Below are 23,051 nucleotides of genomic sequence, written 5' to 3'. Positions count from 1 at the left end.
TTAATGAATAAGACCAAGTACATCGTTCACTATCGCAACCTACAGCTGTACCTGTCGTTGGGTATGAGGCTGACCAAAATACACAGGGTGCTCATGTTCGACCAGAGCCCATGGATGGAGCCCTACATCAGAATGAACACAGACCTACGAAAAAAAGCCACCAGTGATTTTGAGAAAAATTTCTACAAGCTCATGAACAACTCGGTGTTTGGTAAGACTATGGAGAACCTGAGGAAACGCGTGACCGTGAAGCTGGTTAGATCTAGTGAGGAAGACAAGCTCAGGAAATTGATAGCCAGTCCGGCATTCAACCGTAATAAAATATTTACAGACAACCTGGTTGCCATACACATGAAGAAAAGCCACATAAAATTCAACCGGCCTGTTTACGTGGGGATGAGCATCCTCGATTTATCCAAACACCTGATGTACGACTTTTACTACAACGAGCTCAAGAAACAGTACGGCGACAGGTGTGAAGTACTGTACACTGACACGGATTCCCTGCTGATGGAGATTCGAACCGAGGACGTGTACGAGGACATGAAAAAACACCTCGATTTATACGACACCAGCGACTACCCTAAGACCCATACCCTACACAGTACGGTAAATAAAAAGGTCCTAGGTAAGATGAAGGACGAGTGTGCTGGCATGCCCATAGCCGAGTACATAGGTTTGAGACCTAAGATGTACTCCATACTGAAAGCCGACAATAGTGAGATCCGGAAGGCTAAGGGGGTTAAGAAGTATGTGGTGAAACAACACATCAAACACGCCAGATTCAAGGAAGCCCTGTTCAAGACCCGTACCTTTAGACATAAAATGAACACACTTAGAAGTGATGGGCATAAGATATACGGACTGACTATAAACAAGACGTCCCTGTCGCCTATGGACACGAAACGTTGGATAGCTATTGATGGAATAAACACATACGCGTATGGACATGAAAAAATTTGAGGCTATTTACTACAGCCCGCGTGGGTACTGGAAAGGAGCTAACGCAGTAGATAAGCTAGCTAAAATAGCGCGAGTACCCCCGGAGGAAGCCAAAGCGTGGCTTGAAAAACAAGCCCTGTGGCAGATCTATTTGCCGGCACCACGCTACGTGCCTAGAAGGAGGTTCGGTATTAACATACCTAATAGCATTCACCAGGCAGACCTACTGTTCCTACCCCACGATAAGAGGTACAAGTATGCCTTAACCGTAGTGGATGTAGCCAGTCGTTACAAGGAAGCCGAACCCTTGACCACGAAAGATTCGGCCCAGGTAGCCAGAGGATTTGAACGCATATACAAACGCAGTCCGCTGACGTGGCCAACAGAGCTGCAAGTTGACCCCGGACGGGAGTTCATGGGTGCCGTGTCACAACTGCTAGCCAAACACGATACAAAGGTCAGGCGTGGCACGGCCGGAGCCCATCGCAGCCAAGCCATAGTTGAGAGATTTAATAGGACTTTGGCTGAGCGCTTGTTCGGCTATCAGTATGCTAGGGAGATGACCACCCCTGGAAAACGATCGACTGAATGGGTCACGAGGTTACCCAAGGTGGTGTCGGCAATCAACCATGAAGTCACCCGTCTCACCGGTAAGAAACCGGCAGACGCTATCAAACTAAAATCAATAGTTGCAGAGTCGGCCGCTCCATTGCGTGGGAAGGAGAAACAGATACCAGATAGGGCCCTAGTGAGGTATCTATACCAGCCGGGGGAACACGAGGGCGATAGCCGTAAGCGGGCCACCGATCCTATATGGTCAGTCAAAACTTACAACATAGATAAAGTGGATATGAAAGCCGACGAACCTAACTTGTACTACTTGAGGGATGGGCCGGGTAGGGGTTTTGTAAGAGAAGAATTATTGATCGTACCGTATGGCACAGTATTACCTCCTACCAAGGCACAGTAATTACCGCCAACTTTTTTGTAGTAGGGGTAATAGTAGCAAGAGCTAAGGGGCCCACCAACGTCTTATTTAGTAAATAAGGCGTTGTAGAGACATTTCTTGAAAGTGGTCCAGAACTATCATTCCCTATACTACTGTACTTATTTTCGGTATTCCATTCAAACAGTTGTAATGAAGACCATAAGGATACATAACTAGCTTTAAGCTAGGTTGGATCGGGTGACTGTGACCTGATGTTGTACCTCACTAATTGTTTTCAGTGCCTGGTTTGTTTTGCCCAGAATTGATTCTTGTCTGTCTGTGGTTATATAAATGAGATGTTGTAGAACGTTGTATTAACTAATAAGCACAACAGAAATAAATATATAAGAAGTCTTCCAGCAAGGAAGCTAGAAATACTGCCACAATCTGGGAGAATAGTAACTGCAGGTTCACTGAACTGGTAGATAAACCTCGGGAAATCTGTGGAAAGGAGCTCCTCCTTTCACTGCAGTGATAAACATCTGAGACGTTGGGATTGGATCAGTGTGGGCGTCCTTGCACTATTGAAGCTGACATGGTGCGATGTAGCTAATATACACCAGTATAACACTCATGCAGCCAAACATGTAAACACTTAATGGTGATCTAGCTGATACAGGCATTCAGACATCTACTATCATATTTTGTGGCTAACAGGAAATTACTTCTGAACACATACTCCTTTATTTCAGTATTAACTGTGAGGACAAAGAGACCCAATTATAGCACATTGGCAGCTGAACAATACGTATGTTGTGTGTGTGAAGATGTGAAGTGATGGGCACCACCGACCATATCATGGGCATGTGTTTGTGAATCATTATCAAACAGAGCTGTTACAGGGCGTCCATGCCGCTTCATCAACACATATAGGCGCAGGAATATTGCAATACAGGCCCTAGACGAATGCTTTGTCTCTGAATATAATACAATTTTGATCGTAACACATGAACCCATATAAATTGAAAAGGAGCCCCAGGAAGACCAGAAATTCAGAGCCTAGGGAAATCTAGACTTGCTTCACTGAAGGCTACAGCATTGTTCATTCCAGAGAACGTTAGGCACTAGGGAAAATAGTGTGCATCAGGAACTGTGAGACAGACTACCCTTCCGCCCGGTCCTAACTGTAATGCTTACGCCATGAAAGAAACATGCCTAGTGTTACGAGAGTGTTAATTTTGAGTTAGTAAAAATAAATTTAGAAAACAGCTGTAGTCACTTTGGTAATACTGAACATTAGGTAATATTTTCACATCTTTCGAAACATTTTTGTCTGTTTCATTGATCTCCATTCATTAAGACTGTCCTCGAAATTGGAATCCTGAATTCTGGAGCCTTCAACAGCCATGAGTAGTAGTTCATCAAGTTTTTCTCCAGAAAGTTGATTTCTCAGTGATGTTTTTACCAAATTTCGGGAACTAAAACCTCTCTCACAGTTTGATGCGTGGATGGGTGCTGTGACTGAAGCAAGAATTAGTAGATCAGGAAAGTCTTGAGAGTGGTGTCTGTGTATCAAACTCCACAGATTCAGCATGGTATCTGTTAGATAACCTCCCCCATTTCTACCCGGCCATCAACAGCATCAGTGATTGCTTTCACATGTACGTCTTGTCCCATTGACAACCCATGATATATCACTCCCAAAGTGTTCAAGTAGTTTCTCCTATTTTAGATTTCCCAACATTTCTTTAGTGGTATGAAATGCATACCAAGCACACCAAAGGCTTACATGATGCTGTTGTTTGGAAACCTTCCCTCAAGTTTTTTTTTCCAGACTGAATAAAGTTGTTCCTGATATTTTCAACATCATTTCTATCTTTCTGGAGATGATTGGACTTGAACTGAGCTTTTCCTGATTTTTTTTAGTGTGACATCAATTTGAAGCTGATCCATGTAGTTAGGTTTTCTGTGTTCCTTTTCACCACAAAGTTCCTTCAGTGATGAAATGGAATCTTGTACTCATACTTGCACAAGAGAAATATCAAGATTCTCTTCTGAAACACTAGTGGCAATTCTGTGAAAATAGACAATACACTCATCAAAAGGTGAGTGCAACCAGCTTTTCTGAGGCTTTTCTTTGCAAATCCCTGACCCTTTGCATCCTTCTGATTGATGAACAATGCCATTAAGGAATCTAAGCATCTGTACACCGTTTCAACTGCTTTATATATTGCCAACCATCGTACAGAACGACCCTCCTTCATTTTAAGTGTAGGCCCAAAAGATATGTACCTCTCCCAAGGACTCATTTCTGTTTGCCGAATGCTTGAAATAATAGAACATGGGGGTTAATGTCTCACTACAATCCTTCACAGCTGGGATATTTTCTGCAGCTCGAGAAGACACCAGTGATAAACGGTTCGCTATGCACGTTGATTTACCATCATAGGATTTTTGTTCAACAACCTTCCAATAACTCCTTTCGCCAAACCCATCATGACAGAAGCCCTGTCATTTCCAAAACCCATACATTTAACTATGGGTACATTCTTTTCATCAAAGATATTCGTAAGTGTCTCTGCTATTGCAGATCCTGTACCATGTTGAAGTTTGGCATCAATAATGAAATGTGTCTATGCAGTAAATGTCTCTGGGTCAATCAAAGTTGCATACACCGTTAACTCTTTGTGAATGGTGATGACGTAGTTTCATCTGTCAATATGATTACAAACGGGGAACGGACAAGCTTATTGTCCAAGTCTTTCCTTATATCCGATACCAGCGCCGACATCATTTCGATAGGTGTTAGACTGCTGGTGTATGTTGTATATCTTGACCCACTGCATTTCCCAATCTTTAAATCCTCAATGAAAGGACAGCATAGTAATTTCCAAAGATTATTCAAACTGGGATACGTTTGCATTGACAAGGCTTCCTTTACCATCCAAAGAATTACTTTCATACGTTTAATTGCTGCCTTTTCTTTTTCACTAAGCACATTTTTCATTTTTATTGTTTACTTGTCCCTTCAACGATTCAGCTAGCACGGCAAGTTTATGGTCAACACTATCAGAGTGTCCCTTGAGCGTAGAAGTACGGAAATAGGCAGTTCCACCAGTGAAAACATGTTTTCCATTTTTCTGACAAACTGCACAAGTCATTTTGTTTTGACACTCATTATACTGAACCCACGGATACAGACCTTGCCATTTCGTTTGGAACGAACGGATTGATGTTTTGCTGTCAGTTTCAACATCGGTCGGCGCGTCATCAGCTTTTGATGGTTCTGTTTTAATTAGTGAATTAGAACTGTCATCACTTGGCTTAGCAACGTTTTCCGAATTTTCTCTATGAGATTTTGTTTTTTGCATTTCCAAAAACGATTGGATTCGTGGTAAGGGGCGCAACTCTTATTATATATTGAAACAGCATGACTTGAATTAGCTACGCATTATAAGCTCTATGCACTGATTTAGGCACCGCATTAGATACAGAGGCAGTGGGTAGCGGTGACCAGACACTAGGCTAGATTGATCAACTTGACACCGAGAAGGCTTAACAGAAGAATCTTTGAGAGGACTGAAAACTGCAAGAAAGCGACCTGGAATTCCGGAGTAACCTCTCTTTTACGGAAGACCCAGACACATAGAAAGGAAAACGTTGGACGTGTACGGGAAGCAGTCTCCATACAGTATAGAATGTCATGGACATTGTCCAAGCCATGCGAGACAACTCATGCGAGACAACTCATGCGAGACAACTCATGCGAGACGACTCATGCGAGACGACTCATGCGAGACAACTCATGCGAGACAACTCATGCGAGACGACTCATGCGAGACAACTCATGCGAGACGACTCATGCGAGACAACTCATGCGAGACAACTCTACGCGAGACAACTCATGCGAGACAACTCATGCGAGACAACTGTACGCGAGGAAACGGCCGAAATAAGCCAGTAAACTATAAACTATGTAAGATAGAGTACTCCCACTGAGACGAGACCACCGAAGTGCCTAGCTAAATTCTGGTGTGGAGTAGCACCGCTGCATGTAGAGACAGGCCGCTGCAGTAACACTACAATTCCAAGAACGTTCCCGCTTCAACCGTGATAACAGTGTCCAGGACGAAAAACCATTTTAGTTTGCCCTTTGTACGAGGACATCAGATCTACACTTTTTCGGTGTTGTGGACAGAACTATGAGGATTTTTTCAGCATACCAATGGAAGAGAAGTTTATATTTATTTTATCCTGTCCTGACCTAGCTTCCAAGGCCTGCCATGGCGCTTTAACCAGAAGACGCCAGTTTTCATACGCTTAATATTTTCATTCGCTTCTCGTGTATTTATATTGGATATTTTATCATAAATCTCTGTATATTTATCTAGTCTCCCATAAATCACTAAGTGATCGGTCGCACTTATTCTGTATATATTACAGAAGTCTTTGTATATGTATGCTACGAGTGAGACAGTAATAAAATGTTCTCCTTTTTCTTCTTCATTTGCTGAATACCGACCGATCGATGGAAATTGTGAAAATAAGTTATAAATATTAAACGTTTTGGAGAGGTATGTTTTGACTGATACGAGTCAAATTATTTTATAGTGTGCCAATCAAGGTATTTTAAACTATCATGGGCCAATGGCGCAACTGTGCGGTCTAAATTAGACTCGGAATCTGTGTTATCATTGATCAAGTGATAGTTATTATTTGGTCACAGTGTTTAGAGTTTTGAGTGATACTTATTATGGGTCACATTTCGTATCACGTTAATAGTATTTTTGCGGCACACCTTTAAGGTAGCGCTTCCCCTTAGGGACTCTCCTGCATATGAATATGTGTTTTGACTGTTGGTAAACACGACGCCGTTCGCGAAACTTTCATACTTCGCGGGAATGCTCAAGTATCAGTGACTGTGTTTATATAAGGCTGGTTGATGTGTTGACGGTAAACACACACACGGACTTACTCAGGGTAATACTGGCGTTGTGTCGCCATTCGGCCTATCTACATCTGTCTGCCTCTTCGTCAAGCCAAACCCACATTCAAGAAAGCTTGGTGTGAAAGATTTAGAACTGTTTCTCCCTGAAAACCAAGACTTAAGTGAGTTGATATTATATTTGTGACCCATTACTTTAGACTTGGCTCAGATGTATTGTACTAGAAACCTCTGTTGTGAATCATCGTATCTTGCTCCTTGGTCAATACATAATACTGAATATTTTTAGACTTGCCAGTGTTATATCTTGCTGGTTCAAAGGGGATTTCTTATATATTTTGTTACGGCAAAATATTATTGTCACTACATATTCCCAGGTTCAGGATCTGTTAAATAAAATCTACAGGGAAACTCACTGCAGGGTTCTGGTTACAAAGTAAACATATCTTACACCCAGGCTGATGGGACCAACATCTCCAGTAACATCAACATCTACCAACGCTTAATTCGCAAGTGGTGAGGCAATAAGGTACTGTGAAATATCTGTGATGCCTTACATGAAGACTACAATGTAGCTACGTATGGCTTTAAGTCACTGCTTGAAGAAATGCTTCTTTAGAATTGTATTTAGTAAATATTAGTACTTCGCTTGATCATATTGGAAGGCAACCTGTACTTCATTGTGACTATGATTAAGGCATCACTGTAAAACACAGGGATTATTTCCTTTTAATCTGGACTGACAGGCTTTTGGTGTCAACTATTTGGAACTTCGACCAAAGGGGATGTTATGCTGTCTGGAAATTATGTTTTTTGTAATGCTTTGGTTGCACTTAATGACAAGTGATGTTAAATGTACACATGGTATTTTGAATGATAACCTTAGATGACACAGATAGTTTGCACGTGTTTTTACTCACTCTTGCGACACCCAACCCATAAAATAATTTTTCTCTCATATGTCTATAAGAAAACACTATAAAGAAATGGGACGGCTGAATTTGGCAACCTTGGGCAGTGGCCACAGTATTCTGGTTACACTTGGTATTTATACATTTATCTGACCAGACGAGAACAATTAATTTCATACATAATAATTATGGTAATTTGTAAAAACCTGTCAGCGAAGGACAGTAACACAACTAGATCATCACAGATTCTAATGTAAAACTAGCAACTAGATCTAAAACAGTTTAATCATAGAGGACAATACAAGGTAAAAAGCAAGCTATATATTGCCAGCAACTGAAGGTAGATCACCACACTAAGGACCATCGTTAGTAATGGAGACACATCTAGCTATAAATTAAGACTACACATATTCTACGATTAAAAAGGTGGAGTGGAACGTTTAAATGTACTTGGAATGTCCTGGGACTTACGTACCCTCTCAGGAGGACAATATTTTTACGGTATTGGAATATTCAACACAGTCAAGCAAGATATACTTGACTGTGATTCTTTCATCACAAGGGATGCAAAATGGAGGATCCTCGCCTTTCATTAAGTAGTTATGAGAGTATCTCATATGGCCAAAATGACATCGTCGCATGATGGTCTCTTCAAATCTGGACTGACAACCAAAGCAGGTGTAACCGATATGGTTTTATTGCGTGTAATTTGTTTATACCTACTTGGATGTCCCACTTCTTTTGCATTAGATCACGGATGTAGGTTCTAATGTTGGTTTTATAATCAGTTAATGGAATAAAAAGTGGTGTTACAGATTTTTTAAGTGCTGCCTTAGCAGCAAGGTCGGCCATTGTATTCCCAGAAATGCCTACGTGGCTGGGTAACCAACAGAAGACGATGTCGTATTGGCCAGTAGCAAGATCATTATACAATTCAATAATTTCTGTTAAAAGTGGATGTTTACAAGCGAAGTTTTTGATAGCCTGAAGACAATAAAGTGAGTCAGAATAAGTATTATAATATACTGTTTATGTTTTGGATGTCTTTGAATATGTTTAACAGCTGTGTCACCGCCCTTGGACCCATCTGTAAATAAGAATTTGTAATTGATATATTTATTGTTTAATTGACGATATTCCTGTTTATATTGTAATTCATTAGTTTCTGATTTTTAAGCTGTGTTAGAGTTAGGTCAGCCTGTGGTCCAACCAAATGCCAAGGAGGAGAAGACAGCAAACGCGAAGGAGCTATATTTTCCATCTCAATGCCTGCAGCAAAAAGGAATGGTTTAATTCGATGCCCAGGAGGTGGAACAAGAGAAGATTACTTGGTGTGTAAATCCTGGTAGTGGAGATTAAAGACACAGTTGAAGGCAGGATTAGACTTGTTAGAATATAACTTTGTACTAAATTGTAAGGATAGATATTGTAAGAGATGGTTCATCTGCGTCAACGTAGAGACTGTCAACGGAAGAAGTTCTAAAGGAACCAGGAGAAAGTCTTAGACCTTGGTGATGGATAGGATCTAACAGTTTAAGGATGCCTTGTAGGACACCCTTATCCTGTTTATAATGATCAGACAGGGTAGAATCCACGCGGACTTGAAACTGCCTATCATTTAAAAAGTCGAATATAAATTGAGGCAAACGAACCCGTAATCCAAAATCATGTAAATGTTTTAAAATACCATGTTTCCATGTGGTGTCGTATGTCTTTTCTAGATCGAAAAAGATCGACACTGAGTGTTCTTTATGAACTATGGCATTTTAAACAAAGATTCCAGACGCACTAAATGATCAGTGGTACTACGGTTTTTAAGGAAACCACATTGTATATCAGTTCGAAGAGTTTTGGTTTCCAAGTACCAAACGAGCCGATTATTGATCACGCGTTGCATGGTTATGCAAACGCAGCTAGTAAGTGAAGTTGGTCTATAGTTTGGAGCAATATGATCAGGTCCAGGTTTAGGGATAGGGACAATTATAGCAATACGCCATGAAATAGGAAAGTTTCCAGATGTCCAGATGTCATAACAAATATGTAACAGAGTTTCTACACATGATTCTGGTAAATGATTGTGTATATTATCAGCCCCTGAAGCAGTATCGTGAGCCTGGTCAAGAGCTGTATAAAGCTCTTGTATCGAAAACGTTTCATTGTAATCTTCCCCTTCCTCTTTAGAACTGAAATTAATAGCTTTCCTGTCTTGCTGTATTTGGTATTTTTGGACCTTAGGTTCATAATTTGACGGGGAAGAATGTTTTGCTAAAGTTTACAGTTAATTTGCAATGTCGTTTACTAGTTAACAACTGATTTCCATCTTTAAGATGGTGAATGCTAGGTTTGGAGCCATTACCTTTGATTCTTTGGACCATGTTCCAGACTCTGAACATTGGCGTACGTAAATTAATGTTCGATACATAATTTTGTCAAGATTGGCGTTCACTTTGCTTAAACGTACGCCGTGCTTTAGCATTTAAAATTTTAAATGTATTCAAATTATGCACCATGGGGTGTCGACGGAAATAGTGTTCCGCCATTTTCCGATCTTTTATAGCATGTTTGCAATTTTTGTTGAACCATGGTTTTCGAATATGCGGAATAGCAGAGTATACATTCGTCAACAATAATATTCATTTCATCAGAAAAATCTTTTATAGCATCAGGAATATTGATAAAAAGGTCAGGTTTAAGCTTGTCTGCACGTAGCATTTCATATGAAGCCCAGCAAGCCTTTTAAAGTTTCATCTGGATGATGAAGAAACATCAGATGGAGTTACAGGTTTTAATAGTGCTGGGAAATGGTCACTATCACAGAGGTCATAGTGGACTGACCATTCAAATTCATTTAATAGGTTTGGGTGTGTAACTGACATATCGAGGACCGAATATGTTTCTGTGCCAGGATGTAAATACGTATTTGAACCGTCTTTACAAATGGAAAAAATAATAAATCTCCCAGTACTTTGCCTTTAATGTTTGTAGCTGAACCACCCCAGAGCGGGATGTGGCCATTTAGATCATTCGTAACAACGCAGGGTTTAGGAAGTTAATCATAAAGAGCCTGTATATCATTCAGTTGAAAAGCTGAAGAGGGAGGTATATATAGTGAACATACTGTGAAAGTAACCTGCAACGTAAGCCGCACTGCAACGGCTGAGTACAACAGGGCTGTGAATAATATTCTGCTTAACAAGGATGGAAGATCCTCCAGTTGCTCTCACACCTAGTTGTGAAAAAGAGTGATAGGCATTGAGATGACGCAGGTCAAAAACATCAGTCTGGTTTAGATATGTCTCCTGTAGACAAATTGCGGATGGTGTAACATCTTGCACTAAAAGTTGTAAATCATTGAAATTAGTCTGTAGTCCCCTGCAAATCCATTAAATTACGGATGTATTCATTTAAGGGGTAGTAACTGGTGACAATGCTCTTCCTTTCTTTTTGGGTGAGTGACCATTGGTATGGACGTTGGTGCTCACATGGGCGGATACCTCCATATCCATGTCCTCAAGCAACCCATTTCTATAATGGAGTTGCACGACATCTTTCACTGCCCTCGGCACGCGATCCGATTGAATTTGTTTTTCAGAGTCCACTTTGGTGGATTTAGAGGGCTTAATTTTTTATTCAGTCTTAGTCTATGATGACAATTCTCTGTGTTTTCTTGGCGTTTGATTGGAACTATTATCTGAATGTGGCGTACTAGGTACCACTGCAGAAAAAGTTGTTGGGTGTTCTGACGTTACCCAACTCAGATCTGTTTGGCAAGGAACTGATGCCGTTACTCTTTTGGATTAAGAAGCATAAGACGGACGACTGATGGTTTCAGGTGTGAGTAAACGAGCTCGTTATCGGACTTCAGCATAGCTGATTCTTTTCTCACATTTCAGTTTCCGAACAGCTGGCTCATGTTTCCACACTGAGCATTCCTTGGACGAAGCCATGTGGACGCCGTCACAATGCAAACACTTGATTTTGTTAGTGCATGTTTTACCGTCATGATCACATCGGTAGCAAGTGAGCTTATTTCTGCAAGAACTTTGCCCATGACCAAATTTCTGAAAATTAAAACAGCGTGTTGGTCGTGGGATGAAAAGTTACGCATATTAAAACATCCTACTTTAATAGAACTAGGTAGTACTGGAGAATCAAAAATTAATAGATATGTGTTTGATGGAAACACACGGTCATCTTTTCGAAAGGTGAAACGTTTTGCCTCGATGACACCTTGACATCTAAGTTCGGACACAATACCTTCAGTTGATTCATTGGCAAGGCTTCGGTCTCTATCACGTATTAGACCTTTTGACAAATTTAAGGTCTTGTGGGCAGAGCAGGTAATTGGAATATCAGCCAATCGTGTTGAAGTCATGAGATTAATTGCATGAGACTTCCTAGCACATTCCACCAAAAGTCCTCCTGGACGGAGCTTTGTCACATTTTTTAAATCTCCAGCTTTACCTTGAAGTCCTTTTCCTAAAAGAAATGGCGAATATGAAGTAAGGGTACGTTCACCTTTAGCTTCCATAACTAGAAAACAAGGCCAAGTATCCCTCTCGGAATAAAGTTGGTAACTATTTCATCATCAGAAGAGTCTAGTTCTGAATCTGAGTCAGATAATTGCTTCTTTGGATTTTTGGATTTAGTTTACCCATGGTTGTATGCATTGTGGTTCATCATTCCTGCTCCCAGCCCGCTACAGAGCGCCAACAAGGTCGATGCCACATGTAGGCGGTATTCCAGCAAACTGACACCAAAAGGATACAGGAATGTTATACTCCAGTTGAACCAAAGGATCAACCAGATTGACCCATGGCGCACCGCCTTCTGGCATAGGACTGTAGGCAACATTGAAGAGAACAGGTTATTGATGACATTCATTGTAATCATCTCATAGTTTTGATATTACACAATTTCAGAATGAATGTGTCCATGCTCAGTGCACGGCATGACCAGTCGATTGATAGAATTGGGCCGATTCTACGACCCGTCAAGGTGAAATAAGGGCCAAAGTGGTGTGTTGAGCAAAAGGAACACGTTCCAGGCTGTCATTTCCTTCAACCACCATGATCCCGTCCTCCACCGACACGGGACGCAACCCACGGCAAACAGGTTGCCCAATTCGGTCGCTCCTTGCGACTACCAACGGGGTGCTATGGACTTAGTTGACCCGGGTCCACACGGGGGTTGAATAGCCCTTAGCGTTACCCCGCACCCACCACGGGTTCATGGCAACATGTGGACTGAACTTCCTCTTCTATGAGCGCAGTTGAAGTTGCAGGGTTTTAGTGTTTGCTTTTATTTCGGAGATTTAAGTTTCGATTTAAACCTCGAACATATCCCATCATTCCTTGACATGCTTAAAAATATACATTGGTACATTTATTACATATTCAAGACTGAACCCAGTTTTGTCATCATTTATTCTTCGGTTTTTATATTAGTGACATGATCTGCACACTGATGATTTAATAAATATAAATATAAATAATATATATTCTTTCCCCACTTTAGTTTTCCATTTGTTTAGCATTTTCCAGTTTCTAATCCCTGAAAACTCTATACTAAGCTATTTTTAGCAGTTTCACGCACTGACAGAAAAGATACAGGCAATGAGTTTCGGTACTCCGATATTTTAAAAAGCTAACATCATATTCCATGATATTGGGATGCCAAAATGAAGAACATAATTATATAACGTGTAACAAATGAGACAGCAAGAAGTAAAAGCAGAATGATTGTGTTAATATTCAACGTCATATCGCCAATATCTCAGTCATATCGTGACGAAAACAATTAACACAATAAAAATGAAAACATTTTGAGGAATAAAACCTGTCAACGATTGACAGGAAAAACAGTTGTGTGTATAAATCTAGCATGGAAAAAACTACAACATTTTAATTAAAGGGGACAATGCAATATAAACAACAAACTCTAGATTACCAACAACTGAAGGAATCATCAGTGAAATAAAATTCTTTAAAATATTCCCAATAATTAAATGAGAACTAACAGTGGTAAAAAGATCCTTAAGTATTTTTACAGTGAAATGTGTATTCCTTATGATGGAGAATTCAACACAGGCAAGCGGTATATGTTTGACTGTAACTCTCTCATCACAAGGGATACAAAACTGGGGATCCTCACATTTTAACAAATATTTGTGAGTATATCGAGTATTGCCACACGACATCGTCGCATAATGACCTTTTCAAATCTGAAGTGACTACCCAGGCAGGTGTAACCAGTATAAGGTTGTATTTGATGTAATTTATTGATACCTACTTGAGTGTCACACTTTTTTGCATTAAATCACGGGTACTAATCCTAATGCTAGCTGTATAATCTGAGTATGAAATAAGAAGTGGTGTTACAGATTTGTTGAGTGTTGCTTTAGCAGCAAGATCAGCTATTGTGTCCCCAGAAATACGAACATGACTGGGTAACCAACAAAAGACGGTGTCGACCACCGTCCTTGGACCCATCTGTAAATAAGGATTTGTAAGTTTTCTATTTACTTTTTAATTGATCATACTCCTGTTTATATTGTAAGTCATTAGTTTCTGAGTTTTTATAAATGTAGTTAATGTTAGGTCAACTTGTGGCCTAAACAATTGCCAAGGAGAAGAAAAGCAAAAAGAAAACTCAGAAATCAGAAATATCAGAGTATCAGAAATGCCGGGTAGTATACTTTCATTGATTATCCAAACTGCTTAGTTATCGAAGTTACAGATGCAGTGTTTATTTCGTCAGGTAACCGAAAGTAGGGAAAAACGTTCGTAAGTTATAGTATCTTTTTTCCTAATTTAAAAGCGATTATACCAAGGTGCAGGTTTACACATTTACAGCAGTAATTTATACCGGGAATTAGTAATATTGTCGTGAGATGTGACTGACGGGATCGGGTGTTCATACTCGCTGATTTGGTTGACGCGTCATTGGTTCCAAGTTGCACAGATGTTCGTGCTGTTGTTCACTGGATTGTCTGATCCAGGCTCGATTATTTACAGACCGTCGCCATATAGCTGGAATATTGCTGAGTGCAGCTTCAAACTGAACTCACTCACTAACTATATGATAATCCCACCCCTGATCATATGACATTTCGAAGGTATAGAAATGCATGTCCTACAATCACAGCATTTACATATGTTACACATGCTGGAAAAACACACGAAAACAATGTCCAGATTTACACATCTGTGAAATGCATGAAAATTGCAAAGCTCATTGTTCGTATATTTTAACAGCGCTTTGAACGTGAGTAAATCTGACAGCCACAGGATACGTAGATTTCAAACGTTGTTCATATGGCCTCCGGACGACACATATATTTCCTAATGTTAGTATATTTGATTAATACAGTAATTTTGCGTAGTGAACATTATTCGGTTTGGCAAAACGCAGGTAGATTTAATCAGTCAAATAAACTGCATCTCCAAGTAGGTATCTAGTATTTACTTATTTTCTGCATTCCATTCAAACAGTTGTAGAGAAGACCATAAGTACTCAAAACTAGTTTACCCTAAGTTGGATCGGGTGATTCCAGGTTATGGCTGATCTGGCATTTTGTTTCTTTGTGACCTGATGTTTATCTCCCTGCTTGATTCCAGTGCCTGGTTTGCTTGACCAGGCTTGATTCCGGTCTGTGGTTATACAAATGGGTTTTTGCAGAACGTTGTATTAACCAGCAAGCACAACAGAAATACACGTATAAGAAGTCTTCAATAAAATCTGCGATGTTAGAAAACTTGTCAAATCTGAGAACAGTAACTTTAGGATCATTGAACAGGTAGATTAGCCTTTGCACCTTTACTAACTTGAATTCATTATACGTTTTATTGTAAACAGAAACTACGTACATGAAATCTTTTCATGGCACAAAAGTGAACAGGGTCATGATTGGAATGAGTGTACAAAACATCCTAAGTGTTTAAATTGTAACGGAGAACATTTGGCTTCTTCTAAACAGTGTCCTGTATTCCAAACAGAGCACAAAATCATTAAATTGAAGCAAGAAAAGAATATCTCTTTCCTTGAAGCTAAACGCCTGATCCATGCAAGTCAGTCACACGCTCTTGCTCTGTCTTATTCCACCGCAGTAACAAAAACTTTGACCAAATCTGCTAAATCAGTTGAAACCCAGACAGATATTACCTGGATCAAAACAGATCACTATTCCTTCGTTGACACTTCGTCTGTTCCTGACATTACTTCTATTAACTCATCTACGCAGACACAACACAAAAGACCATCGCCATCTCCTGTGGTTAGAAATGCCAGCAAGAATATTGATCATTCTAAACATTCTGACAGGATATCAAAGGGTCTCCGAGACCCAATATAAGTCTTCAATAAGTATGCTGTCTTGGAAGACATGGATGTGTCGCCAAATCCCCGTGGGCGCAATAGAAGCAAGTCGCCACGGTCAGGGCAGATAACGTGACCATTTACCATCCACTTATCCAATGGAATTGCAGAGGTCTAAGGTCCAATGTCAGCGAATTACATTTATTAGCGCAAGACTTTCGACCTTCAGCATTCTGTCTCCAGGAGACATATCTCAAGCCAACAGATAAGTTTTAATTTCGCCAATACAATTCTTATCATTCTTTTCACCTCCGGCGGGTAAAGCTTCTGGTGGGTGTTCTATTTTGGTGAGGCAGGATGTCATCCACAGTCCTGTTCTTCTTACTGTCAGTCTACAGGCTGTTACAATTCGACTCACATGGCACATTACTTTTACCTTGTGCTCTTTGTATATTCCATCCTCTTCAGCTCTTCAGCGATCCGAACTACAGTCATTATATGATCAGCTCCCGAAACCATGTATAATCATGGGTGACCTAAACTGTCATAACCCTTTATGGGGAGGTACCAACACTAATTAAAAGGGGACAGTCATTGAAGACTTTATCAGTGATAACAGTCTATGTATTTTTAACGATGGCTCAAAGACCTACTTACATCCTGCTAGTGGTAACTGTTCTGCCCTGGATCTCTCACTGTCAGATTCCAGTATGTTAAGTGCATTTTCCTGGTCAGTCCACGATGACCTCTGTGGAAGTGACCATTTTCCTTCCATTCTTATGCCAACCATCCCTGCTGATGAGCCACCTTCAACGAGGTGGAACGTTTCAAACGCCTACTGGCCTGCTTATAAATCAATGTGTGAATAAATATTGCAGCCGGATCTTTTCATGAATGTTCCTGATCCCATTCAGCTGTTTACAGGCAAAACATAATGCCATTGCTGAAGAAACTATTCCAAAGTCCTCTGCAGTTTCACATATCCGTAAACCATGGTTTGATATAGACCTTAAGAAGGCTAGAAAAAAGGCAGAGAAGTATTTTCGTAAACACCCTACAGTGCATAATCTCAATACCGTTAAAATAGCAAATGCCAAGGCACGGCGAACCTTTAAACTGAATAAACGTCGGTCTTGGAGAAATTATGTATCTAAGATAAATTCTAGAACGCCAATGTCTGAGGTGTGGAACATGATACAAAGAATCAAGGGCAAAGGTACAAAATCTGCGGTTAAAAAATATGCGTACAATTGAACGCCTCTTACAGCTGAGTCCTCATAACATCCAAAATTGGTGTCTCGCGAATGGTTTCAAATTCACAAAATCTAAGACAAATTGTATTCATTTTTGTCGGAAATATAAACCATATAAAGACCCGGAATTATTTCTTGATGGAACTCCCATTAAGTTTGTTGAACAAGCAAAATTTTTGGGTCTGGTTTTTGACCATCATTTGACGTATTTACCGCATATAAATCAGCTGAAGACTAAATGCTTGAAGGCATTAGACCTGTTGAAAGTCGTGTCTAATTCAAAATGGGGAGGGGACCTAACAACCCTCCTCCACTTGTACAGGGCACTTATTCGCTCCAAATTAGATTATGGTTCAATTCTATTTACAAAAATTAGATACAATTCACCATCAAGGTTTAAGATTGTGTCTAGGCGCTTTCAGAACATCACCTATTGATATAGCCTTTATGTAGAAGCGGATGAACCGTCTCTTCATCAGCGACGCATTAAATTATCTCTTCAGTATATCACTAAGGTATGTTCAAATCCATCAAATCCTGCTTATAATACAGTATTTAATCCACAGTATGAAGAACCGTTTACACAAAACCCAAAACAAATTCCACCTTTGGGAATTCGGATGAAATCTCATATTACAGCTGCAAATATTGAACTGGAGACTATATGTCCATACAGGCTTTTCTCAGCACCTCCATGACAATTAGTGCGACCTAGAGTCATACTAGATCTTACTCATCAAAAGAAATCTGACACGAATGACTTAATATACCAATAGGAATACATCCAGTTACGAAAGCAACATACTTCCCATCGCTCCATATTTACTGACGGATCTAAAGATGGCAGCAATGTGTCCTGTGCCACTGTTATCGGATCACACAATATCTCTTTCCGACTACCAGGCAATAGCTTCATATTCACAGCAGAATCCATGGCAATATCGACAGCCTTGGAATATGTTAAACGTCAGTCCCATCATAATCAATTTGTGTTATTGTCTGATTCATTGTCATGTCTTCAAGCACTGAAAAACATGTCCTCTGACCACCCTGTCATTCTAGACATACTGGAACTATACAATGATCATGCCACTAGCCAAAATGACATCGTCTTCTGTTGGCTGCCAAGCCATGTTTGCATTGTGGGAAACACAATGGCTGATGACGCAGCGAAAGCGGCACTTGCTAAATCTGTGACACCACTTCTTCTGCCATCTAGTGATTTCAAACCTGTCATTAGATCTTATATGCTTGCCCTAATGCAAAAGAAGTGGGACACCCAGGTAGGTTTAAATAAATTACATGCAGTAAAACCGAATATTTGTTACACCTACTTGGGCTGTCAGTCCAAATTTGAAGATATCATAAGACGATGTCGTATTGGCCATACAAGATATACGCATAACTATCTATTGAAAGGTGATGATCCTCCATTTTGCATCCCTTGTGATGAAAGAATCACAGTCAAGTATGTTTTGCTTGACTGTGTTGAATACTCCATCACAAGGGATAAATATTTTACATCACAAACTATGAAGGATCTTTTTAGCAATACAAGTACTCATTTAATAATTGCTTTTTTAAAAGAATTAGATTTATTGACTGAGTTGTAAATAAATAAATAAATATTTTATGATTGGAAGTTTGAATTAATAACTCGGATTGGTAGTGGCGGTATCCTCGAAGGGGGTTGAACTACCGTAAAAGTATTGTCCTACTGAGAGGGTACGTAAGTCCCAACACATTTCTGCCGTAAATACAAACCGCATAAGGCTCCAGAACTATTTCTAAATGGACACCCCATCAAAGTTGTCAAGGAGGCCAAGTTCTTGGGTCTTATTTTCGATTAACATTTAACCTTCCTGACACATATGAAATCACTCAAAGCTAAATGCCTGAAGGCATTCGCTCCTAACTTGATTGTGGCTCCGTTCTACATGGTGGAGCCTGTAAAAGCAACCTTAAACTGTTAGATCCTATCCATCACCAAGGTCTAAGACTTTCTCCTGGTTCCTTTAGAACTTCTTCCGTTGACAGTCTCTACATTGACGCAGATGAACCATCTCTTACAATATCTATCCTTACAATTTAGTACAAAGTTATATTCTAACAAGGCTAATTCTGCCTTCAACTGTGTCTTTAATCTCCATTACCAGGATTTACACATCAAGCAATCTTCTCTTGTTCCACCTCTTGGGCATCGAATTAAACCATTCCTTTTTGCTGCAGGCATTGAGATGGAAAATACAGCTCCTTCGCGTATGCTGTCTTCTCCTCCTTGGCATTTGGTTGGACCACAGGCTGACCTAACTCTAACACAGCTTAAAAATCAGAAACTAATGAATTATAATATAAACAGGAATATCGTCAATTAAACAATAAATATATCAATTACAAATTCTTATTTACAGATGGGTCCAAGGGCGGTGACACAGCTGTTAAACATATTCAAAGACATCCAAAACATAAACAGTATATTATAATACTTATTCTGACTCACTTTATTGTCTTCAGGCTATCAAAAACTTCCCTTGTAAACATCCACTTTTAACAGAAATTATTCCTGGCCAATACGACATCGTCTTCTGTTGGTTACCCAGTCACGTAGGCATTTCTGGGAACACAATGGCCGACCTTGCTGCTAAGGCAGCACTTAACAAATCTGTAACACCACTTTTTATTCCATACACTGATTATATAGCCAACATTAGAACCTACATCCGTGATCTAATGCAAAAGTAGTGGGACACCCAAGTAGGCATAAACAAATTACACGCAATAAAACCATATCGGTTACACCTACTTTGGTTGTCAGTCCAGATTTGAAGAGACCATCATGCGACGATGTCATTTTGGCCATACAAGATACACTCATAACTACTTAATGAAAGGCGAGGATCCTCCATTTTACATCCCTTGTGATGAAAGAATCACAGTCAAGTATGTTTTGCTTGACTGTGTTGAAAACTCCATCACAAGGGATAAATATTTTACATCACAAACTATGAAGGATCTTTTTAGCAATACAAGTGCTCATTTAATAATTGAGTTGTAAATAAATAAATAAATATTTTATGATTGGAAGTTTGAATTAATAACTCGGATTGGTAGTGGTGGACCCTAGTATGGTGATTTACCTTCAGTTGTTGGAAGTAAAAAGCCCAATTTTACATGGTATTGTCTAAAATAGTTTTCTCCATTTAAAAATACATACTAGCTAGCTTTAATTCCTTTTTGTGATACTGTAGTTATTTTACACTCCGTCGATGACTGGTTCTTTAAGTACCTATATTTTTGTGTATCTACAATACCTCTCGTCACTATATGACTGCAACATTGCCGATGTGACGTTAAATTTTAACTCACTCACTCATGGCAAATATCACTGCAAGACGTACGATTCCGACAAAATGATAAACATCTGTTAGTGAATCATCATCCTTTACCGTGAAAAGTGTACCCTGCCCCACAGGTTGCATCTGTGAAAGCTTTAATGAATTTAGGAATACAATTTTACGTCGTTTGGCACATTCTTAAATCTCCATAAACCACGTTATCTAAAAATATCTGAAACACGGGCACCAAAATCTGGAAGTGTCGGATTATTGGTGGTCAAAGGGAGGCTTGCTACTGGAAATTTGGAGTTATCCCTTTTGTCGTGCAAAAAATGACTGGTACACCTCTCTGGTCATAGAGTTGTCCTTCCTGTCATAGACTCTGAAAGAAAATACCTGCCTTCTCTATTCAGGCACAATGTTAAGGTTAAGTGGAGCGCACCTGTACATGAATAGCGTATGTGCTAACTGAAGTTACACTTCACCTCTGCATATAGTCAACAGTAAACAAAATCACTGTATTTATAGACATGTCTCATTCATACTTTATCCAGTTCCTGATGACTATATGGTCCATTTTACTTAAACGTGATCTTATGGCTTAAATTCCCTCAAACAGGGAACAAGAACAAATGTTCTTCATATGTGCTTCCTAATGTGCCATGAGGGAACGCGCTGATTGCCTTAGCATCATGGAATATAAACTAGAAAGTGAATCTTTAGTTGGAGTCGTTTCAATACATACACGTATACTGAACCACAAACGAAACGTTGCATTTGAAAACCCATTGCAAAATTTGTTCGTACAAATCTTTGGGCTCTTTTTCATGATTGTACTGTTTTGTTCACATGTTTTTCGGGTCACTACCAGCGTCCGCGCAGTGGGCCCATCTGTGCCGATACAGTGTGCTGAAATGTCTGCTGGCATAGACCATGTAGTAGGCCTATCCTCACCGCTTATCACTGCCCAAACCGACTACAATCGGCAACTTCGCATCGAAATTGGTGTAACTGACAATGGGGGACTCTGGCTTTTTTTCAGGAACGCCAATATTGCGTTTCGACAGTCGATGGCAGAGTGACAGAATGTCGAAGGTGTGTGGACCTGTGTTTGCTATGAACGTATTGTTGAAAAAAGACTCGTGGGGTGGTCCAAACACCATGGTGTCTAGTGCAATCAGTCTGAGCCAGATAGCTGACACTATGTTATTTCAGAATCTTGGTCCTGCATGAAGGAATAATGTGCCACGTGTCTGCTATACTCAGCAAGTCAGAAGATCCTACGTTGTACCACGTTTTGGACGTTACAGAAATCACCTCTTCCAGCTAGACGACGCTCTTACCTACACTGCCAAAGCAACATTGGGCACCCTAAGACCATTTTGGTACCATATTTGGTGATTTTGTTCGTGTGCATTCTTTCTGTTGTTAGCGATATATAGCCTGTTTTATACTGTATTGTCCTTATAACGATATCAGTTTTAACTTTCCACACTAGTTTTAATGCTAAATGTGATATTCTAGTTGTTTTACTGTCCTTCGTTGACAGGGTTTATAATGTACACAATAGTCGTTTTCATTGTTGAATGTTCTCGTCACGATATGGCTGACATATTGCCGACGTTAAATATTAACTCACTCACTCACTCGTGTGAATTCCAAAAGTGATTCCTTTAAATGTATTAACCATAATTGTCAGGTTTGAACTGAACGCTCCATTTTGGTTGTTAGAGTGAATTTAAGTGTGTGCTTTAAGAAACTGCTATTGGTGCAACATTGTGGTTCTGTATATTTTCAAAATGGTTTCAAAATTTGTTTGCAAAGGAATTACGGTACTTACATAAAGCAATATCAACAAACACCTTAGATGCTCGTTTTCGTATTGTTGCTTTGCGTTTAGTAAATCACCATGTGTTGTAGTAAATATCCAGCCATTCAAAACAACCCCAATTCACAAAATGTATATGGGTGGTGTCAAGTGATGTCCCACCAAATTTACCCTTGTCTTTAGTGGAGTGTGTGGAAACTATCAGGTGAAAACGCTATATAATGGTAGACATGGGCCAGACACCCATTGTCTATGCAACTATTGAATATCCATATGAATGTCTTGGCCCTGATCTTTACATTCCTCCGCGACATAGAGGAGTTAACTGGTCATTACTGAGTTGTACAGTTTCCACAGTTATCTGGTAAATTACATTACTGGATTATGATTTGTTAGTCTGGTGTATCAAATTAAATCAAGCGACTTTGTTGAAAAACTCCGTAGCAGCCGGTATTTACTGAATAGCACCTCTAACCTTACACTGACTCTCTGTGCACCACCTTTTGCTTTTCTGAAGGTACAGGTAATATATATATATATATATATATATATATATATATATATATATATATATACCATCACACAATCTCTCA

The sequence above is a fragment of the Haliotis asinina genome, chromosome 2, assembly GCF_037392515.1.
Source record: "Haliotis asinina isolate JCU_RB_2024 chromosome 2, JCU_Hal_asi_v2, whole genome shotgun sequence".
In the NCBI taxonomy this organism is placed as follows: Eukaryota; Metazoa; Mollusca; class Gastropoda; order Lepetellida; family Haliotidae; genus Haliotis; species Haliotis asinina.
This window is presented reverse-complemented; position numbering follows the sequence as displayed.